We start from the raw sequence: 18,034 nt of genomic DNA, 5'->3' as shown, positions 1-18,034 counted from the left end.
ATTTAAAATCACATTCTTTAAAATGATGTAAAAATTTTTATTTTTCGATAGAAAATGTTTGCGATTGTTATTAAATAAAGCCTAATATATAATCAATAAAATATAATCGTCGCATGGAATTATCTGCGGCTAAGCGAATTTTCTAATTGCGCGCAAAAAAGTTTTCAGTTCACTTAAAAAATATGAAATACGCAAGAAGTAAAATTAACATTCAGGATCCAGATTTTGGATCACTCTCCTGACCATATTGGGACCATATTTCTCAGATTGCGGTTGCACACTTGAAATATATTGATCTTGGGGGTCAGAAATCCAAATTCATCCAACAAGAAGTATGTTTATTCAGAAACGGTTAGTTTTCACGTCTGATTTCGTACATTCAAATATAGTCTGCATTAATTAATTAGCTTATTTGAGGCCACCCCTTTGAACCATTAAGATTGAGTCCTAGAACGTGAAGATCCAATCATTAGTTTTTTAGGGGGGTCCGTTTATTTTTTTGCGCACTGTATGACCAACGTGCCAAAAAATAATGTAAAAAACAAAATCCTTATTACTTCATGATTATATGAATGAATTTCAGTAAAATAAAGTCTAATAAATTTAAGGATACTGAAACTATTTTGAATTTTCATTTATATATACAGAGAGATACTTTTACAGTGATCAGTTCTTTTAATTATGGGAAACCGCCAATATAAATTATTTAGAAAAAAAATAGAAATTGAAAAACCAAAATTTGATGTCTTACTCTTTGTCGGGTTATAAGAGAACATTAGATTTCTGCATAGACTTACATAGACTACTCAACAGACTTACGCGGCTCAAAAAATCAAATTTAACAAACTTCCAAATCTGATTCGTAAAAGAACAACAAAAAAATAATGACTAAATCAATAACACTTCCATTTCAATATGTAGCTAAAAGTGTCTTAGTCTATTCGATTATATTCATTTATGATGATTTTATAATTTTGTAAATAATATCTAGTTTTTACGAAATAAATTTTAAGAAATGAATAATTAGAATCTGTATTGCTTTTAAATGAAGAGCTTAGTTACTAAAATGTGAAACCGACAACCATTACATTTGCTATGATTAACCCTAAATTCGTAAATGCTGGTATTCACCAATTATTTTTATAATTAGTAAATACTTGGATAATTTTTTTCATACTTAATAATATTTGATGCAATATCATAAAAATTTAAATAGATATCAAGGTAAATATATTTTATAAAGTGGTAGCTGTCATAATTTTAAATATTAGTTTCAAGTATTTTAATTTAGTCGTGTGTGGCTCCCAAATATACAATTTTTATCATTCTTAAGCATTAATATTTAATTCGTAGATATATAGTATGTTTCATACATGTTATATATAAAACTGTGAAAAATGAACAACACAATAACGGTCAGCAACTTTGCTTTTTAATGAAGGTTTTTCCGACACTCAAAGTTTCACTGTTGACCTTAGTTTAGTAAACTTGATTCAAAGCGAGTATAAATTCTAGAGGGTCAGATCGATGCGAATCTTTTATGGAAGTAAAAAAAAAATAGTTTTCATTGTATGAATCATATTGTTGCCATGAAACATATTTAATTCCTAGAATTACAAATCTAATGAATAATTTATTGTTTGCTTACACATATATATATGTAACATAAAAAGCTTCTATTAAACTTTTTATGTTAATTTCTTCGTTATAAAACAACTCCTATTTTTTTTACTAATTGTTTACTCAAATCGAACTGCTTGCTCACACTTTTAAAAGCTGCATCCTGTTTCTAAATCTATTTTTGGCCCAAGTATTCATAAATTTAAATAAAGATATTTTTCCCTTTAAGCTTTGTGGGAATCAATCAACCTAGTTCATAAACCAATAGTAATTTCTCAGATTTCCCTCTTTTCCCTAAAGAGAGACATTTTTGAATTTTTTGCAAGATTTTCCCTACTAGAAAGACTGATCGCCCATGGAGTAAACTACACTTCTCGTTCACCACTCATCAAAGAATAACCTAATAAAAATTGCTTTCTTTCATTAAAATTCTGTGTCTGTTTTCCTGCTCGGTCCGACTGCATCATTTTCCATATAAGTAAAAAATATTTTTTTTAACGAAAAGAAGAAAAATTATTCATGATTAATATTTTTATTAAAAAAGCCTTAAAAAATATTGAAAAGGTATAATCTCAACTTTACTACACTATTGTATAGAAATATTTTGCTTTTGTTAAATTAATACAACATTAAAAAGCTCATTTTAGTGGATATAATCATGTGAGCTGACAATGATATTGTATATTTTCCTTATTTTGTTTATCGACTTTTTAATTTTTATTTAAATCTTTTTAAAAGTTTGAATTATGGAGAAAATTTTATTTATTAATAATTTTTCTTCTTCTCTCAATAAAATATTGTTTTCTTTCCTATTTTATCTTATTTTAAGGGTTCTCTGGACGAACAGCTTCCTTTTTAATCTCTCTTTACTTTTCTTTAAATATTTCTTTGTTTCTTTACATTTCATGCAAATATAGATCTGTTTGTTTCATGAATTTCTGCTTCATTACATCTGAGACAAATAATGCATAACGATTTCAAGTAGTTACAGTTCGATACAGCACCTCCAACAAGTCTTGCATACGACATTTTTAAAATTTCAAACTATTCCAAATTTAAGAGAATTTTTTCGGAATATTTATTCGCATCCAATATGAATTATGAGCATTATTGTGATATAACAATAATTACCAGGAAACAGTTATAATAAATGCGGATGTTCGTGCATATCACTCTTCAAGGTCGTATTTTATCAAAAAGCTTAAGAGTAAGGATATTTTCTGGAACAAGTAAATTTTTTCTTCTGTAATATAATTTGTAAAATAAAGTGTTATATATCAGCTTTTAAAACATTTATAAATAGTGATGTGGAAAATAAGCATAGGTCAATAATAAAATAATACATTATAACATTGACTAAGCTGCCGCTAGAAAAACTTTTTCAAAACGCATAGAAAGTTGACTGCCCTGTGGATGGTCCTCGGAATGTGTTATATGTTACGATAGGCTTATCAAAGCGTCCCAGGCATGTTCTCTAGGTTTAAGATCTAGTAAATATCTTCTTTTTCCAGAAAATGATCGATCACTAGAAGTGCTCTGTATAATGCCGCATTGTCTTCCATTATAGTGAAATCGGGATGCTCTGCACCTCTTAAAAGGCAGAACATATGACTCAAAAATTTCGCTCCAATATTTCACACTAGTCACAGTACCTTCCTTAAAGTTTAGAAGGGGTGCGCGAGATTCTGGCATTATGCCTTCCCAGAGCATTGAACTTCCTCCGACCTAGCGGTGGTTTTCTCGGACCTGTTCTCCTTATGAAAGTGTGTTGAGAATCTGTGGTGAAAATGAAGTGAGGAAGCGTCTAACCATCTTAATTAACCATCTTAATCGAACTCTTCTGATAGGTAGAAGTCAACTGGATGTAAGCACCCGGTCTTCTTGCAAGCGCCTCTCTATCGTGATGCCATCTGGAAACAGGACCCATTGAAGTTCAGTTTCCTGTGGCCGCATAAAAGGAACAAAAGTGCTGAGTAGCTGCAGTATCCTGTTACGCTTCTCTGTAATCAAGAAATACCGATCTTCCTTTACCACTGTGGCTCTTGGGAGGGCTTCTTCTTGACAGATCAGGAAATTGTTTTCATAAATTGCACTCGACGCGCAGCGTTGAATTGAATCACTACAAATCTGGAATTGAGACAACGATGGCTCAGGCGGTTCGATACGAATTGAATTCCGCACTCGACTCGCACCGATTACAGGGATGACGCGAAATATTCTCAGAGGTAGACGGATCATGTGTTAGAGTCCCCTTACCATTTGGCTAATCGTGGGAGGTTTTCAGGCTTTTCCTCCACATAAACGCTATTGCTGGTAAGTTCCGCAAAAAAGTTCTGAACGAAGAAAATTTTCTACCAATAATTTATCCAGGAGTTCCCTTGCCTTCAACATTATGTTCAAAATATACAAGGTTACGGAGTTGAACATCGGTAGTCGTAAATTCAAAATTGGATCGGCTGTTCAACGACAGTTATAAAATATAAAATAAAATCTCTATTTGAGACAGACCTGCTTCAAATCTCGCCACAATTCACCCCGCAATCAATTAGACGTTGAATCTTACTCAGTTTTGTTACTTGAAATAAAATTAAAAGAATAGGTTAAGATGGTTGCAAAAAAAAAAGAAGAAAAAACGTTTTCAGACAAAAATTTTGTGATAAATATTTCAGCCAAATATTTTGTGATAAATATTTCAGCCAAATATTTTGTGATAAATAGTACAATTTAATTTTACAATTATATGAAGAACTATTAAAATAACAAAAATTGAAAATACGTTTTACTACAAAATGAAGAAAATTGTGATCGCCTTTCGACGATCTCAGGTTTCCCATTAGCATAATGGCTGTTGTCTAATTTTTTTTAAAAGAAACTTTATTGTGTTTACCTCTTGGACATTTTCAACTGTTACTCCTGAACTGTTCGGTATACAATTTCGCACACGTATTTAAATGTAGCTTAGACATATTCTGTGTAAATTCTTTTGATGACTGAAAAGACATTGAACAGCCAATCGAGATCAATATTAACATTTTCGGAATGGTACAATGGTGCTTGATCGAGAGTGTTACCTGCATCATACACCTGCTTCGGATTCACAAGTTCATACATGAAATAGGATTTGAAAGATAAGCTTTTTTTCAATATTACATAAATAGTGAATGAATCATTTATATTGCGTGGAAGACAATCTACGGTCTTGGTCAAGTTATTGGGTACGTTGTGAATGGATCCTTTTGTCCCTAACTGGTGATCAACACCCAGTTCTCGTATTTGCATGAAATGGGTTCGGAGAGTCACCATTCGCTCTTAGGTAGGTTTCAATACTCTCTAACACCTAGGTACTCTTGTGAGGAACGGGCTTCATGTTTGCGTTTGCGAACGAAATCCTTTCGTTTTTCCGTTTGTGTATAACGCTTAAGGTATTCCCATCTACGTTATTTGGCTTCGGCTTTTTCAGCCTCGGTAATTTTAGGCCTTGGCATCATTTTTTTTTCCAGCTTCAATTCTAACTTTTGTGACCATGTCAATCAGTTTGGACCATCATTATTTGTGATATTCATCTGAATTAGTATCGAAAACGATCCAGTTTGAGCTGTAGTTTAGAATTTCTGATTTCTAATTAAAACAATAAAAACAAATATATCTTTCAAATGATGTAATTCTCTCTTTTTCACAACTCAAGAAGTATTTATGGGATCTCTCTGGTCCCATATCTCTAAAATAAACTCACCAACTTAATGCATAACAAAATAAAAAGGTAATAAAAATCAAAATAAATTATCAAGCAGCAGCTGTCGACATAGCAACGCATGCGCACAAGAACCGCTGAACTCTGCAAAAGCAAAAAAGAAAAGTGATAAAAACAACAACAAAAATTAGGAAAAATAAGATTCACAACAATTTACTCCAAATTTGGTAGGCGACTAAAAGATAAAAGATGATGAAAAGACGACACAAAGATGATGTCTATTCAAACCATTCACAAAACAATTGTTAGACATTGGTGATGGAAAAGTTACTAAGGATGAGACTGGATGCATAAAATTTCCGGACGATTTCTTCACAATCATTGATTCCCAAGATGCTCTCATTAACCTAATATTTCACGATGTACACACGCAATACATTCATCATGACTGGCTGGCAGAATGGGCGCTTTCAGCAGCAAAAAATGTGGACGTTAACGAATTGAATCTGAAGATACAACAGTTATTTCTAGGTAACTTGGTAACATATAAATCCGTTGTTGCAGTTTGAGATCCCACTGAATCTGCAAATTTTCCGACAGAGATTTTAAACTCATTGGATTTACCAGGCATACCACCACATAATTTAGTACTCAAAGTTGGATCACCGGTTATATTGCTTCGTAATTTGAACCCACCACAATAGTGCAGCGGCACGCAATTAGTCGTTAAAAAATTGATGAACAACGCTATCGAAGTCATTATTTTAAACAACAAATTCCGGGATGAAAGTATATTACTTCCACGAATCCCTATTATACCCACAGATGTGAGAATTCAATTTAAAAGTATTCAGTTCCTCATTAGATTGGCATTTGCAATGGCAAGGCCAAACAATGTCTGTTTGTGTCTTAGATTTGAGCACACCATGTTTTACGTGGCATGCTCTCGAGTGGACAAACCATCCAGTTTATTTGTGTTAGATAAAGATGGAATGACAAAAAATATTGTACACTCCATTGCTCTAAGAGATTAATATTGTTGACTAATACTTTCAGAATTCGTTGTATATATGATTTATAGAAAAAAGTTACTATAAAATACAGCTCTCCATGCCTTTTCCACTCATACACCACATGCGCACACACTTACTATAAATAAGATATATTTTCATACTCTATAAATAATTCCTATGGCAAAACAACGTTTCCCGGGTCAGCTAGTATATATATATATATATATATATATATATATATATATATATATATATATATATATATATATATATATATATATATATATATATATATATATATATATATAATAACGAAAAGCGGTGAAAATGAAACACATGTCGATATTTTAATTTCTGTGTAACCATTACTAAAAACTGATTTCTAAAGAAAGTATATATGCATGAAATTTGAGCTTGCTAAAACACCAAACGATTGAGTGGTACAGTGAAGTAAGAATGAAACTTTAAGAGAATTAGCAACAAAAAAAAATAACTCAGAGGAAAATTTTAGAGTAAATACCTTTTTAATCACAAAATATTTTTCTGATAGCAGTAAAGTTGGATTTAGCGGTTAACGTGGCTTTCACTTGCTCATATTGTTATGAAGATAATTCCCTTACATATAATTTACAAATGAATATTCTTTATTACAGGTGGCAAAGACAACTAAAATAGCAAAAAGTGGCGTGAAAAAATTCACAATTTTAATAAAAAATATTAAAATATTCACTTTTTCAAACATATTTTTTTTTTGTTCGCTATTGAAACAGCATGCAAAAAAATTTTTTTTTTGCTTCAAGGACGAATAATTTAAAATGTAAGTCCTAGTAAGAGTAGGATTGAATAAGTAAAGAGAAAATAAATTAAAAAATTGAGTTTCTACCTCTTTTTAAATTTTTAGTCTTGTTATTATTAATTTTACTACCATTTTAAATATAGAAATAAAATTTTATGACAAATGCTTTAAAGTTGGTAGGTAAGCACCATTCCAGCTGAAGACGCCTTAGGAGACGGACGTGCCTTTCGAGTTCTCCGAGCCGGGGGCTCGGTCGCCTGCAGCGGGATGACCAACGATGAGTTCCGGTCAGCCAGTCGTCACCACCTCCCTGCCTTAGCGATGATCTCTTTCTCTCTTCGTGAGCGTTTGATGCAAGCCTGATGACTGCAGTTCTTCTGCGACGTCGGTCACTGATCAATGTTTGAAAGACAGAACATCAAGATGAAATAGTTTTCAAATCCAGCCAACGTGAACACACCGTGTAAGCGGCAGTAGTAACTTGTTTAGCCTCGACGTACGTGAACGTGATGATTGCATTGACCTTTCGTTAGTAGCATTTAGGCCTGTCCGACATGTTAATGGCGGTCGTTTGCGTTTGAAACCGACTGGTCGAAGCATGTTTCGCAAGTAGGAGTCTGGCTTTACTAACATCTATTGTCCCTCGGGTCCTCGCCAGTTTAGTTACTAGCGGAGACTGGAGATGTTAATTATGAATTCGAGATAAGTAATCTTAAAAACGGCGAGATGTTTTCCTCAAGCATAGCACAGTAGACTTCATTTTTGTTGATTACTCTCAACTCTTTTTCAAGTCACCACAGCTTTTCCGCACCATGGCAATGTGCCATTTTTCTCCCCACTTCAACTTTAGCATTATGCTTTTCACCTTAGGGCTTCACCTCAACGATCTTTACTTCATGATGAAGGGGTAAAGGGCCATCTTGGCCTCAGGGACCCCGACCAACCAACAAGACCAGACCAGGTAGGTAAGCGTTAGTAAAATTGTTTTCTAAAGAAAGCTTATATACATGCAAATTCGTGCGTGCTAAACCACCTAACGATTAAGTGGTACAGTAAAGTAAGAAATATCCTCTAGCATTGTCCTAAATTTATTACCACTACTAAAACTTTTCAAGGACTTTTGAACCCTATAAAGGCAAAAAAGAAAAGTGATAAAGACACTGAAAATTAAGATTCACAACAATTTACTCCAAATTTGGTAGGCGATTAAAAGATAAAAGTTGATGAAAAGACGACAAAAAGATGATATCTATTCAAATTTTGCACTTGATATGTAAGTTTGGCGGTAGAAGCACCACTGCGAACATTCAACTCAGGGTCGCTTTAAATATGTGTTCTACAGTTTGTGAGCGTTATTTTCCGTAAAATTTTGACATAGTGAGTTGCTATTTGTCAAGAAAAGCCTTTAAGAAGATGAAAAACCAATTATCCAGATTTCACTGACTTTGAACGTGGTCGTGTAATACGGCTGTGAGAAAGTGGATTTTCTTTCCGCGATATCGTGTATAAATGCAGGAGAGAATTGTATTCAATGTGCATGATTTTTTATAACTGCAGTTGAACAGCCGACCCAATTTTTCGGGTTAACGACTACTAATGCTTAGAGCCCTTAAAACTAATTTTTAAAATTAAGACAGCTACCACTTTATGAAATATATTTATCTTTTTATTAAATTAATTTTTTTCATCCTCTCTACTGTGCTTAATATATATGCATACCTGCCAACTTTTAATCCCTTCCATTCTGATATTTTCCAGTGGTATTAAAATGGAATTAAAATTTAATTTTTAAGCCGGAAAATACGTTGTATTTGAAAAAGCTTAAGCTGACCACCATGATAGCAACACAAATCAATATATATGCTAAATTTTTTTAAGTATAGTGGTGATCAAAATCATTTAAAAATTAAGTTTATAAAAGAAGAAAAAGTATATATTTACTACCACTTTAAGTATAATAATAAAATTTTACGCCAAATGCGTAAAAGTTGGCAGATATGTATATGAGTTATAGTTTACCTAGGTCAGGGGTCGCCAAACTTTTTTGATCATCGACCCCTATATAATTTTTCGAAATCTCCATCGACCCCCACAAAAGTAATTTCCCATTAATTGAAATAAAACTCTATTAGATACTGTGTACATTTATTTTATGATTTTGAACATTTATTAAAGTAATAGTACATTGTGTAACAATAGTTTTATGAAAAATATATTAGTATTGAAATTTAAATACCTTATTATTAAACAATAAGTAATCATGCATAAGTAGATACAATAAGTAAAGTAACTAAGGTGCTTCTTGATCAATGAGATGGATGTGCCTGGTGTTTTTTTTAGCAAGGTTCGCTGTATAGGGTTCAAAATTGGTCAATTTTAATTTTCGTCAAAATTGGTCAATTTTGTAATTTTCTTTAAAAAAATACAAAGTGTGCTATAGTTTTGTCGCGGGCTGTACTAATCCATATTATTAATGCTTACCTTCTTTTTTGTGCATTGATAATTAAAATTGATATCTAAACCAAACGAATGGTTTAATCGAAACAATAACTAATTATCCAAAACTATAAAAGTTTTAATAATGACACTGCAAATATTCAACACAGTTTTCAAAGATGGCTGAAACTGCATATGATATTTGCATTTGTAACGTCAATGCTCGTCACACGTGACATTTGGACAAGTGCACATATGCATATGACTTATAAACTGCCCTGAGTTCGTGCCACTGCGCGGTGGTACGTAAATACTTGCTTCACCCCAATAAATATACGTTTATTAATTTATGTTTCATAAAGAAACTTATATTGAGTCAATTATTAAAAAAAATTCACAAATTTTGCATACTTAATTAGGTATGTGTGATTTGCGTATTGAGAACTGTTTTTTTTTCTCGATCCACAATCGACCCTTCCGATTCGGATCGACCCCCATTCGCCCCCCTGTCTCAGATCGACCCCCGCTTTTGTTAAATAGACCCCTGGGGGTCTATATAGACCACTTTGGCGACCTCTGACCTAGGTATTCACTAATTACAAAAGTAATTGGTGAGTACCAGCTTTTACAAAAACAAGTTGACTTGAATGCTGAAGAGCATTGATTTTTTTGTACGTCTTTCGTGAAAAAAAATCTATCATAATGTGAATACTTTGTAAAACCGGCGCTCAACAGCCGATTCAATTTTTGGGTTTACGACTGCTAATGTTTAACCCTTTAACGGTCAGGGAAATGAACTGTTTTCGTTTCATTAATTCGCGAAGTAAAACGAGTAAACAGTTGTCGAAAGTAGCAGCTGTTTTTCCCCGCCGTTCTTCCGAAAATGTCACCCTTCTCTGGCGATGCCATCAGCACCGCATCCTAGAATTGTTATAATAAAGTGATGGTCGTTGGAGAAGGACAGTTACGCTTATTTTTTAATAGAGTAAGCAGTTAATAGTTGCTTAAACGTTGCATTTTATATGATACTTATAATTTTTAATATTTAGTGGAGAAAAAATTACTTAAATAGGAAAAATACTAAACTGAAAGTAACTTGAATTTCACTACCACTAGAAAATACTATTTTACAAAGCGGAGCAAGTTGGCATTGAGCCGTAGATAGCTCACCTCACGCGTTTTCAAAATTTCTTAAAGTATTTGTAGTACATAAATAACAGTTTTTACGTACTTTAAAATAATAAATGATAATTATTAATGGTGAATTATAAATGATTATAATGAATTATATAAATAATATTTAATAATAAATATAAGACAAATATTAAATTGAAAGGACTAAATAAATACAACTAATGTAAAACTTTATGAAACATTTAAATACCGTAATTACCTAAATACTCTGAACAAAGTCTTCATCAGACTCAAAACTCGATATGCTTTATGTATCATAATCATCATCGAAATTATCTTACTTTCGCTTTTCAGCCAATTTACTTTACAAACACCCCTAAAAAAAGATCCAAAATACGCATAAAAAGAACAAGGTAAAAAAAATTAATTCCCCCTTCATTATGAAAAGAAATTTATGGAACCCGTACTGCCATCTGTAGTGAGTAAAACGAACTACGTTTCGCTAGTAGGATTCGTTTTTAACATAGTCAATGCAGAATAATAATGGCGAACGAGCTCAGCTCGTCAGCGCGCATTGGGGAAAAATTTCCCTACACGAATAGTGCTCGTTATTAACCATAAATCTCCAGAGCGGAACTCGTTTGCTCGCATTATGAAGTGCGATTCGATTGCGAGCCGAACTTGTTCTTAACCGTCAAAGGGTTAACTTCCTATCCTTGTAATTTTGAACCCTATTCAGAGGATAAAGAAATTCTTGGATCAAGCAATGGGAGAAATTTGATTTTGCGGAGGACTTTTTGATGGAACTAACCCGCATTTGCGTTGCATAATGAGGAAACCACTGAAGCCTTTTACGGTTAGTCTGACGATTAGTCTGACAGTATCCCGTGATCCGTCTACCACTGAGGATATTTTAAGTCAGCATTCCCGTCGGGGGAAGCCGGATGCGAAATTCGTATCGACCAGCCACTGATTTGGATTCGATCCCAGTTCAACTCATTGGAAAGCATGTATCAATTTTTTAATATTATTTTATAATTGTCATGGAACTGCCGACACAGTCTCTGGGTTTACGACTACTAATGTTCAACTCCATAGCCGTGTAATTTTGAACCAATCCAGAAGTCAAGGAAACTCCTGGATCAGTACCCCCTGAGGTATGATTCGAACACGAATGATTTTGTGACTCTACAGATTTAACTTGCATCAGTCACAATTTACTACACGGGGAGTCTTCCACCTTAGGGGATCGAAATTCAAGGATCCTACAATAAAAAATTAAATATTGGTACTACCTGAGAAGTGTCACCGACAAAGCGGAACAGGTTGGCATTGTCGTGATCTTCTACTTGACAAGTGATGGTAAGCTCTCTTTGTAATGAGTACACAACCCTTAATATGCATGCGGAAAGCAAATAAGTAAATTATTCAAAACGCAAGTCAAATCATGCTCCTTCGATCTCTCATGAACATGATCTCTGTCCTGATATTCTGAATTCTTGATGCTCGATACTTAAAAGAACCATTTCTTAATTTCGAAATTAAGCAATATCAGAATAACTTTTCAACTTAATATAGCACTTTCATGCAGTTTTCGGAATTTTTTCTGAAAATAACATGTCTAATTGAAAATCACATGTCTAATTGCATTTTTTTTCTAGTTCTTACTACATATATTTATCTTAAATGAAATATGTGTAGTCTTATTAATTTTTAGATATGCCTTTTTGCGACATGTATTGTAAAAAATTTCAGTAACTAATTTTGACCCGACAAAAATGTTTTCGAAAATATTAGAAAACTTAGTTTAATATCCCTTTTACAATCAATTAAGAAACATTTCTTTTTCTTTTCAAAAATAAAAAACTAAATCGCATTGGAGCCGATTCAGTTTGAAAGTGTAGCAAAGCTCCCACTAAAATTTTTAAATTTTTATTTGCTTGTATATAAAACATGAGAGTTTATCTGAACCGAAACTAAAAAATTAGTGTTACTTCTTTTATTCTACCACTGTTTATTTTGAGGTACCTTTTGATTGGTCAAGGTTAACATATTTAGAAAAATGCAGAATATTTATTGTTTATTTTTATTGAAAAAAACTAACTTTCAATGTTGAGAAATTTTGACTAACCAACTTTGCCAACTTTCTTTGCTTTTTGTAAAAATTTATTCTAGTGGTAACTATGCTAATATTTTATTGTTTTACTTTTTAGTTCTTTTAAACTTAATTTTCGCTCCACTAAATGTAAATTATTTAAAAGTGTATAGTGAGGCTCTTTGAATGCTGGAAAAAATAACAAAAACAATTAAAGCTCCTGTTTTTAAATGTCGGCCACTGCATTAACTATTTTACGAAAAGCATAGTAGGTGGGCTGCTTGTCATTGTTAATTTTAAAATTTGTTACCAGAAATAATATCTAAGGGAATTACTAAATTAAAACCTTCATTCAGTTCATAAATATACAAATTGGAAATATCAGTCGAAATGCTACTAGCGCCACCCATTTTCAAGTTTTAACAAACGTGAGTGAGAAGAATCAAAAGGGAATTTAAATATAAAACGAAAAGTTGCCAAAAAAAAATGGAAAAGTAAAGGTTAGAAACAAAAATAGAAAAAAAAACACAGCAGGCGAGAAAGAAAAAAAGATGAAAAGCAGAACAAAAAAACCATAATGACGGAGAGGAGCAAATCAAGGCAAAATACATTTGCTCGCTCTAAGCTGAAGTTCATCACATTAACAGATATTTCTTTGTTTTCCAATTTTTTGCTCGCCATCTAACCGCTTCAGTTTTTCGGAATTCATCATTTATTCTCAGGGTGTTTCTTTTTTTTTTAAATCCAATTATGTCTATTCTTTAAGTAGTATTACTTCAATGATTTCATTCATTTATTTATTGGTACAACATGCATTTGCAGGCTTGTGTGTTCAATTTAAGGCTTATAAGCCTTAGTCACTTAGGAGGACAGATAGCGCAATACCGAAAAGGACAGCACGAAGATGCATCCAGGGTAGCAGCAGGATTCGAACCAGCTACCCCCACGCTTTGCACAGTGTTTGGAGGGCTATACACTTTGGCAAGGAAGGAACCACAATGAATGTATTTTGGTTCAGTTGACTTTGAAATATCTTTTGATGAAGAATGGCGATTTAAGGCCTAAAAATTAAGAAGGTTTAAAATTTAAATGTGTTCTTGCTATTGAAAAATGTTTAAGGCAAAAAGCAAATTTAAAAACTACTATTCAAAAGATGGCGCTAATTAAAAATATTTATTTCAAAAAACGGTTCCGCATTGCAATTCGTTTCGCAATTGTTTTTTTTTAAATTGTATCTATACATATTAGGCCATTATTTCACTAAAGTATACACTTATTTATAATATATCATTTTTAAATTTCTATCCTAGTAGTTTCATTTCGTATTAATCTTAACCGAAGCTCCTTGGTAACGTTTTAGGTTGAAATTAACTATGAAAATAAGTATTAAAATATGTGATAAAACTTGGCAACTTTATTTTACTTTAGAGCATGTTATAACTTTATGATACTTTATAGCATGTTATAAAAACCATTTATTTGGTTAAATTTACATTTCAGTTTTGTATTTTTTTGCTAAATATGTAATAATAAGAACTATTTTTGTTAAAATCAGAATTTAAGTAAGCCGTATTACCACACCAACAAAAAAAAATTCCAAATGAATGGTTTAAATACAATATGTTTTGGTATTATTAAATAGATTTTGTTTTCATCAGACAATATCTTCACCATTCAGTGCGGTAATTTTACCATAATTAATTTTTTTATGCCTTATGACTAGTTTTTCAAGTCAATAAATAAAATAAATCAAGCATATTAGCAGATGTAACAAAAGATATTATTTTAAAATAATAATTGATAATTCAAAATTGGTTTGAATTAACCTTTGCCTATTCTTCTCGTAGCAGGGAAGGAATTTTTTAAGGGGTTTCCAACCTATTTAATAAGAACTTAATTTCCATTCGCTTATAATTCTTACTATTTTTTCATAATCGCAAGAGAGCTCCGCTTCTGCTCTCAAAGCCCCAAAAATTTTGATGCAGTGCATTTCAAGCGAGCTTCTTATTCATTTCCCAAAAATTTTATTTAATACCTTATTTTTTATGCCTTGAAGTTTATTAAAGCTTATTTTAATTACGCTAAATGGTATGCCTTCTACTATTTATTGTTCAATAAATCTCAGAGCCTTTCTATTCTATTTCTACAAATAAATTGGAAATTTAAGCAAAGAAATGGGCTATCAAAACGCCTTATAGAGATATTTATGTTAGGTCACAGTGACCTTTCGTGACCTCCAATACTGCTCAAATGCCAAAAAGCACATTTTGAAAGTTAATTTGAAATAGAAAAGTTATAGAAGCGTATCATAAACTAATGATTATATTCGTTACGCAATTTAAATTCCTATATTCTAAAAAAAATTAATTTATTATTTTTCAGATTTGAAATTTATAGTTTCATGTCATCTAAACTTGCATATTGAATAAATTTGAAGAAGCATCAGCATTATATTCTTTTGATTGTCCGCTTCCCGCATATAATATGCGAGTCTGAGCAGACAAATCAAAGAAGAAATTTTTTAAAAAAAACTTTAAATATTAAATACTTTTTGAATTGACAGCAAAATTTTTAATAACATACTTAATTTCTAAAAATATACAACGCAGATTTCAATAAAGTTAAATGAACTTTATAAAGTTTTTCAATTAAATATAGTAATAAAAATATTGATTTGAAACATAAAATTAAGAAGAGTTCATACTTATGGCTAATTCTTCATATTTGGTTAAAAAAACTATCAAACAAATGTTGCAGCTAAGACTAAATAAATTAAATTGAATGATTATTTTATAATTTATTAGTTAAAAATATACTATAAAAATTTATTTTTCCAATTTTAATATATACATTGCATAAATTATCTAATTGGAAAAACAATCGAATATAGTTCTTTATTTTGCAGAAGAGAAATTGAGTGCTTTCTTTGACAACTGCCATATTGAAATATTTCAACCAATATGAAAAGTATAATACTTAAACAGTTACCCCTTTGATATAAATAATATTGAGTTTACGTTACAATTTAAAAACGTCACTAATAACAACGAAATAAAAGTAACTCTATAAAATATGGATGAAAATAATAAGGTTTCTTTTATTGATTAGGTCACACAATCCTATTTGTAAAAGTCCAAAATTTCTGCTCTATAATTGAGTAGTGATAATACATATTGTTTAAAATAACTTTTCTTTTTAGACACTATAGCATATACCTGCCAACTTTCACTCTTTCCGAGAATGGATTTTCAGAGTGGTTGTAAAACAATAAACGAAAAACAATCTAACTCAAAAATATATTTATATTTTGATCTCGTTGAAATTCGCGTGCTCAAAGATTTTTATGCTTTTATATATTTATTGTAATTATTTATATGTAGTGGTGGTCAAACTCAATTATAATTATCATTATAATTCAAAAAGTTAATTGGAATAACCTGAGTATTGCTACCACTTTAAATATGAAAATAAAATCTTCCGGAAAATCCGGAAAAGGTGGTAGGTATGCTACAGCCTTTTATTATGGCAGACCTGAGAACCTGGAGTCTTGAATCAGTTCTTTGTTGAGGAATATCATTAAAGTGATATTATTCATACTGTTGAAATACCTGCCTCTATGTCACGCTAATTTTGCATGCCTTGCCAGTCTGGCCAAACGGTTAATAACTGCTAACTAAATTTGCAGATATTAGACAGGTTTAGTAGCCCCTGAATCTCATAGTAAATCTGATTGAGACTGGATCATTCCATTTATTTCAAAGGTGGGGAAAGTAGAGTTTACTGCGCATCACTTTGGCGCACGAACTATGCAGTAAATCCGATTCCAATATCTTCTTTGAAGACACATAAGCTCCTATTCTTTCTGCAAGTAGATTTTTAAAATTAAAACGATGGCGCCATTTACCAATTTCGGATTTAAATGTACATTTCTAATAAGTTTTAAATTAATTAATAAGATAATATTTTTTACACTCTTAATACATTTTTTTAAATCGTAACTTATTTTATATAGTGTCTGAAATATTTTTTTATATCTCTTCATGCATTTTTATGAAGTTGAGGTAAGAAAATCTAAGTAAAATCTAGGAAGATTAAACATAGTATAGAATTGCCACTGCCCGGTTTACTTTTGCCCGGTATAAAATACACTGATGTTTTTTAAGGTCAACGGCCACTGCCCGGTATACATTTGCCCGGTATACCCTACACTGATGTTTTTTTAAAGTCAAGGGCCTCTGCCCGGTATACATTTGCTCGATACTCCAAACACTGATGTTTCTTCTAATCTATCGCCAGTAAGTATTAAAATTTTGAATAAATGTAATTATATCCACGAATAAATTAATATCAAATCGGATGTAATAAATATTTCGGACATTCACCAAAGCGATGTGCTCCCATGGTTCGTCTAAATAGTTTGTGAGGAATCGTTTCAAGTTTCTTAATCTGTCTATTGGAGAGACAGCCATGCTAAACTGGCATAGGTAATAATGGGCCTAATACAGCAAAAGAAAACTTTTTATATTTAATGGGAGCTTTGATTTGGAATTTGTATTGGCCTTAGGTTGCAAGGCTGCTTGAGCTTTTTTAGGGACTTTATCGATATGGATGTTAGTTTATTAGGCTGCTAGTAGAGCCAATTTAGTTTATCGTTTGTGGCTAGTCCGAGGCAAGTGAGAACTGGAACAAAGAGGTTTGCATACGAACTAACATTGCTTTAGCAACCACTAGAATAAATTTCTGCAAAAAGCGTTAAACAAAATGGCATACCTGTATGTGTATATATGCACAAAGGACTTCAAATTATTAGCCTAGCCAGTAAATTTGCCAAACATATTAATTCTTAGTTGTTCTTAGTTCAATTCTCTACCTATGGTTTCTGTTCTCAAAATATTAAACTTAAAAGGTTAGTTTTCAAGCATCCTTTTACAAACTTTATGAGAACTCTCGTATCTAATATATAAAATGTTTTTTCCTCCTATACCTTGATAGGTCTTTAAAATAGATAAATTTTATTTAATTTTGGTAAAATTTGTGGTTTTTTTCACAGCCAATTTCTAAACTTTTATGTTTAACCGGTTAACGCCCAGCGTCATATGTTTAAAACAGTTCCTTTTTTCAAAGACATTCATTGTGGTGGGAAACTTTTTTCAGCATTTTCATTTGTTTGGGTGAATTAAAAGATTCTCAGATACCACAATGATTTAGTCATTTCTGATTAGATCTAGAATTCTAAGGAGCAAGTTCCT

Source organism: Parasteatoda tepidariorum, chromosome 4 (genome assembly GCF_982258835.1).
Source record: "Parasteatoda tepidariorum strain Cologne lab strain chromosome 4, Ptep-v5.0, whole genome shotgun sequence".
Taxonomy (NCBI): domain Eukaryota; kingdom Metazoa; phylum Arthropoda; class Arachnida; order Araneae; family Theridiidae; genus Parasteatoda; species Parasteatoda tepidariorum.
This window is presented reverse-complemented; position numbering follows the sequence as displayed.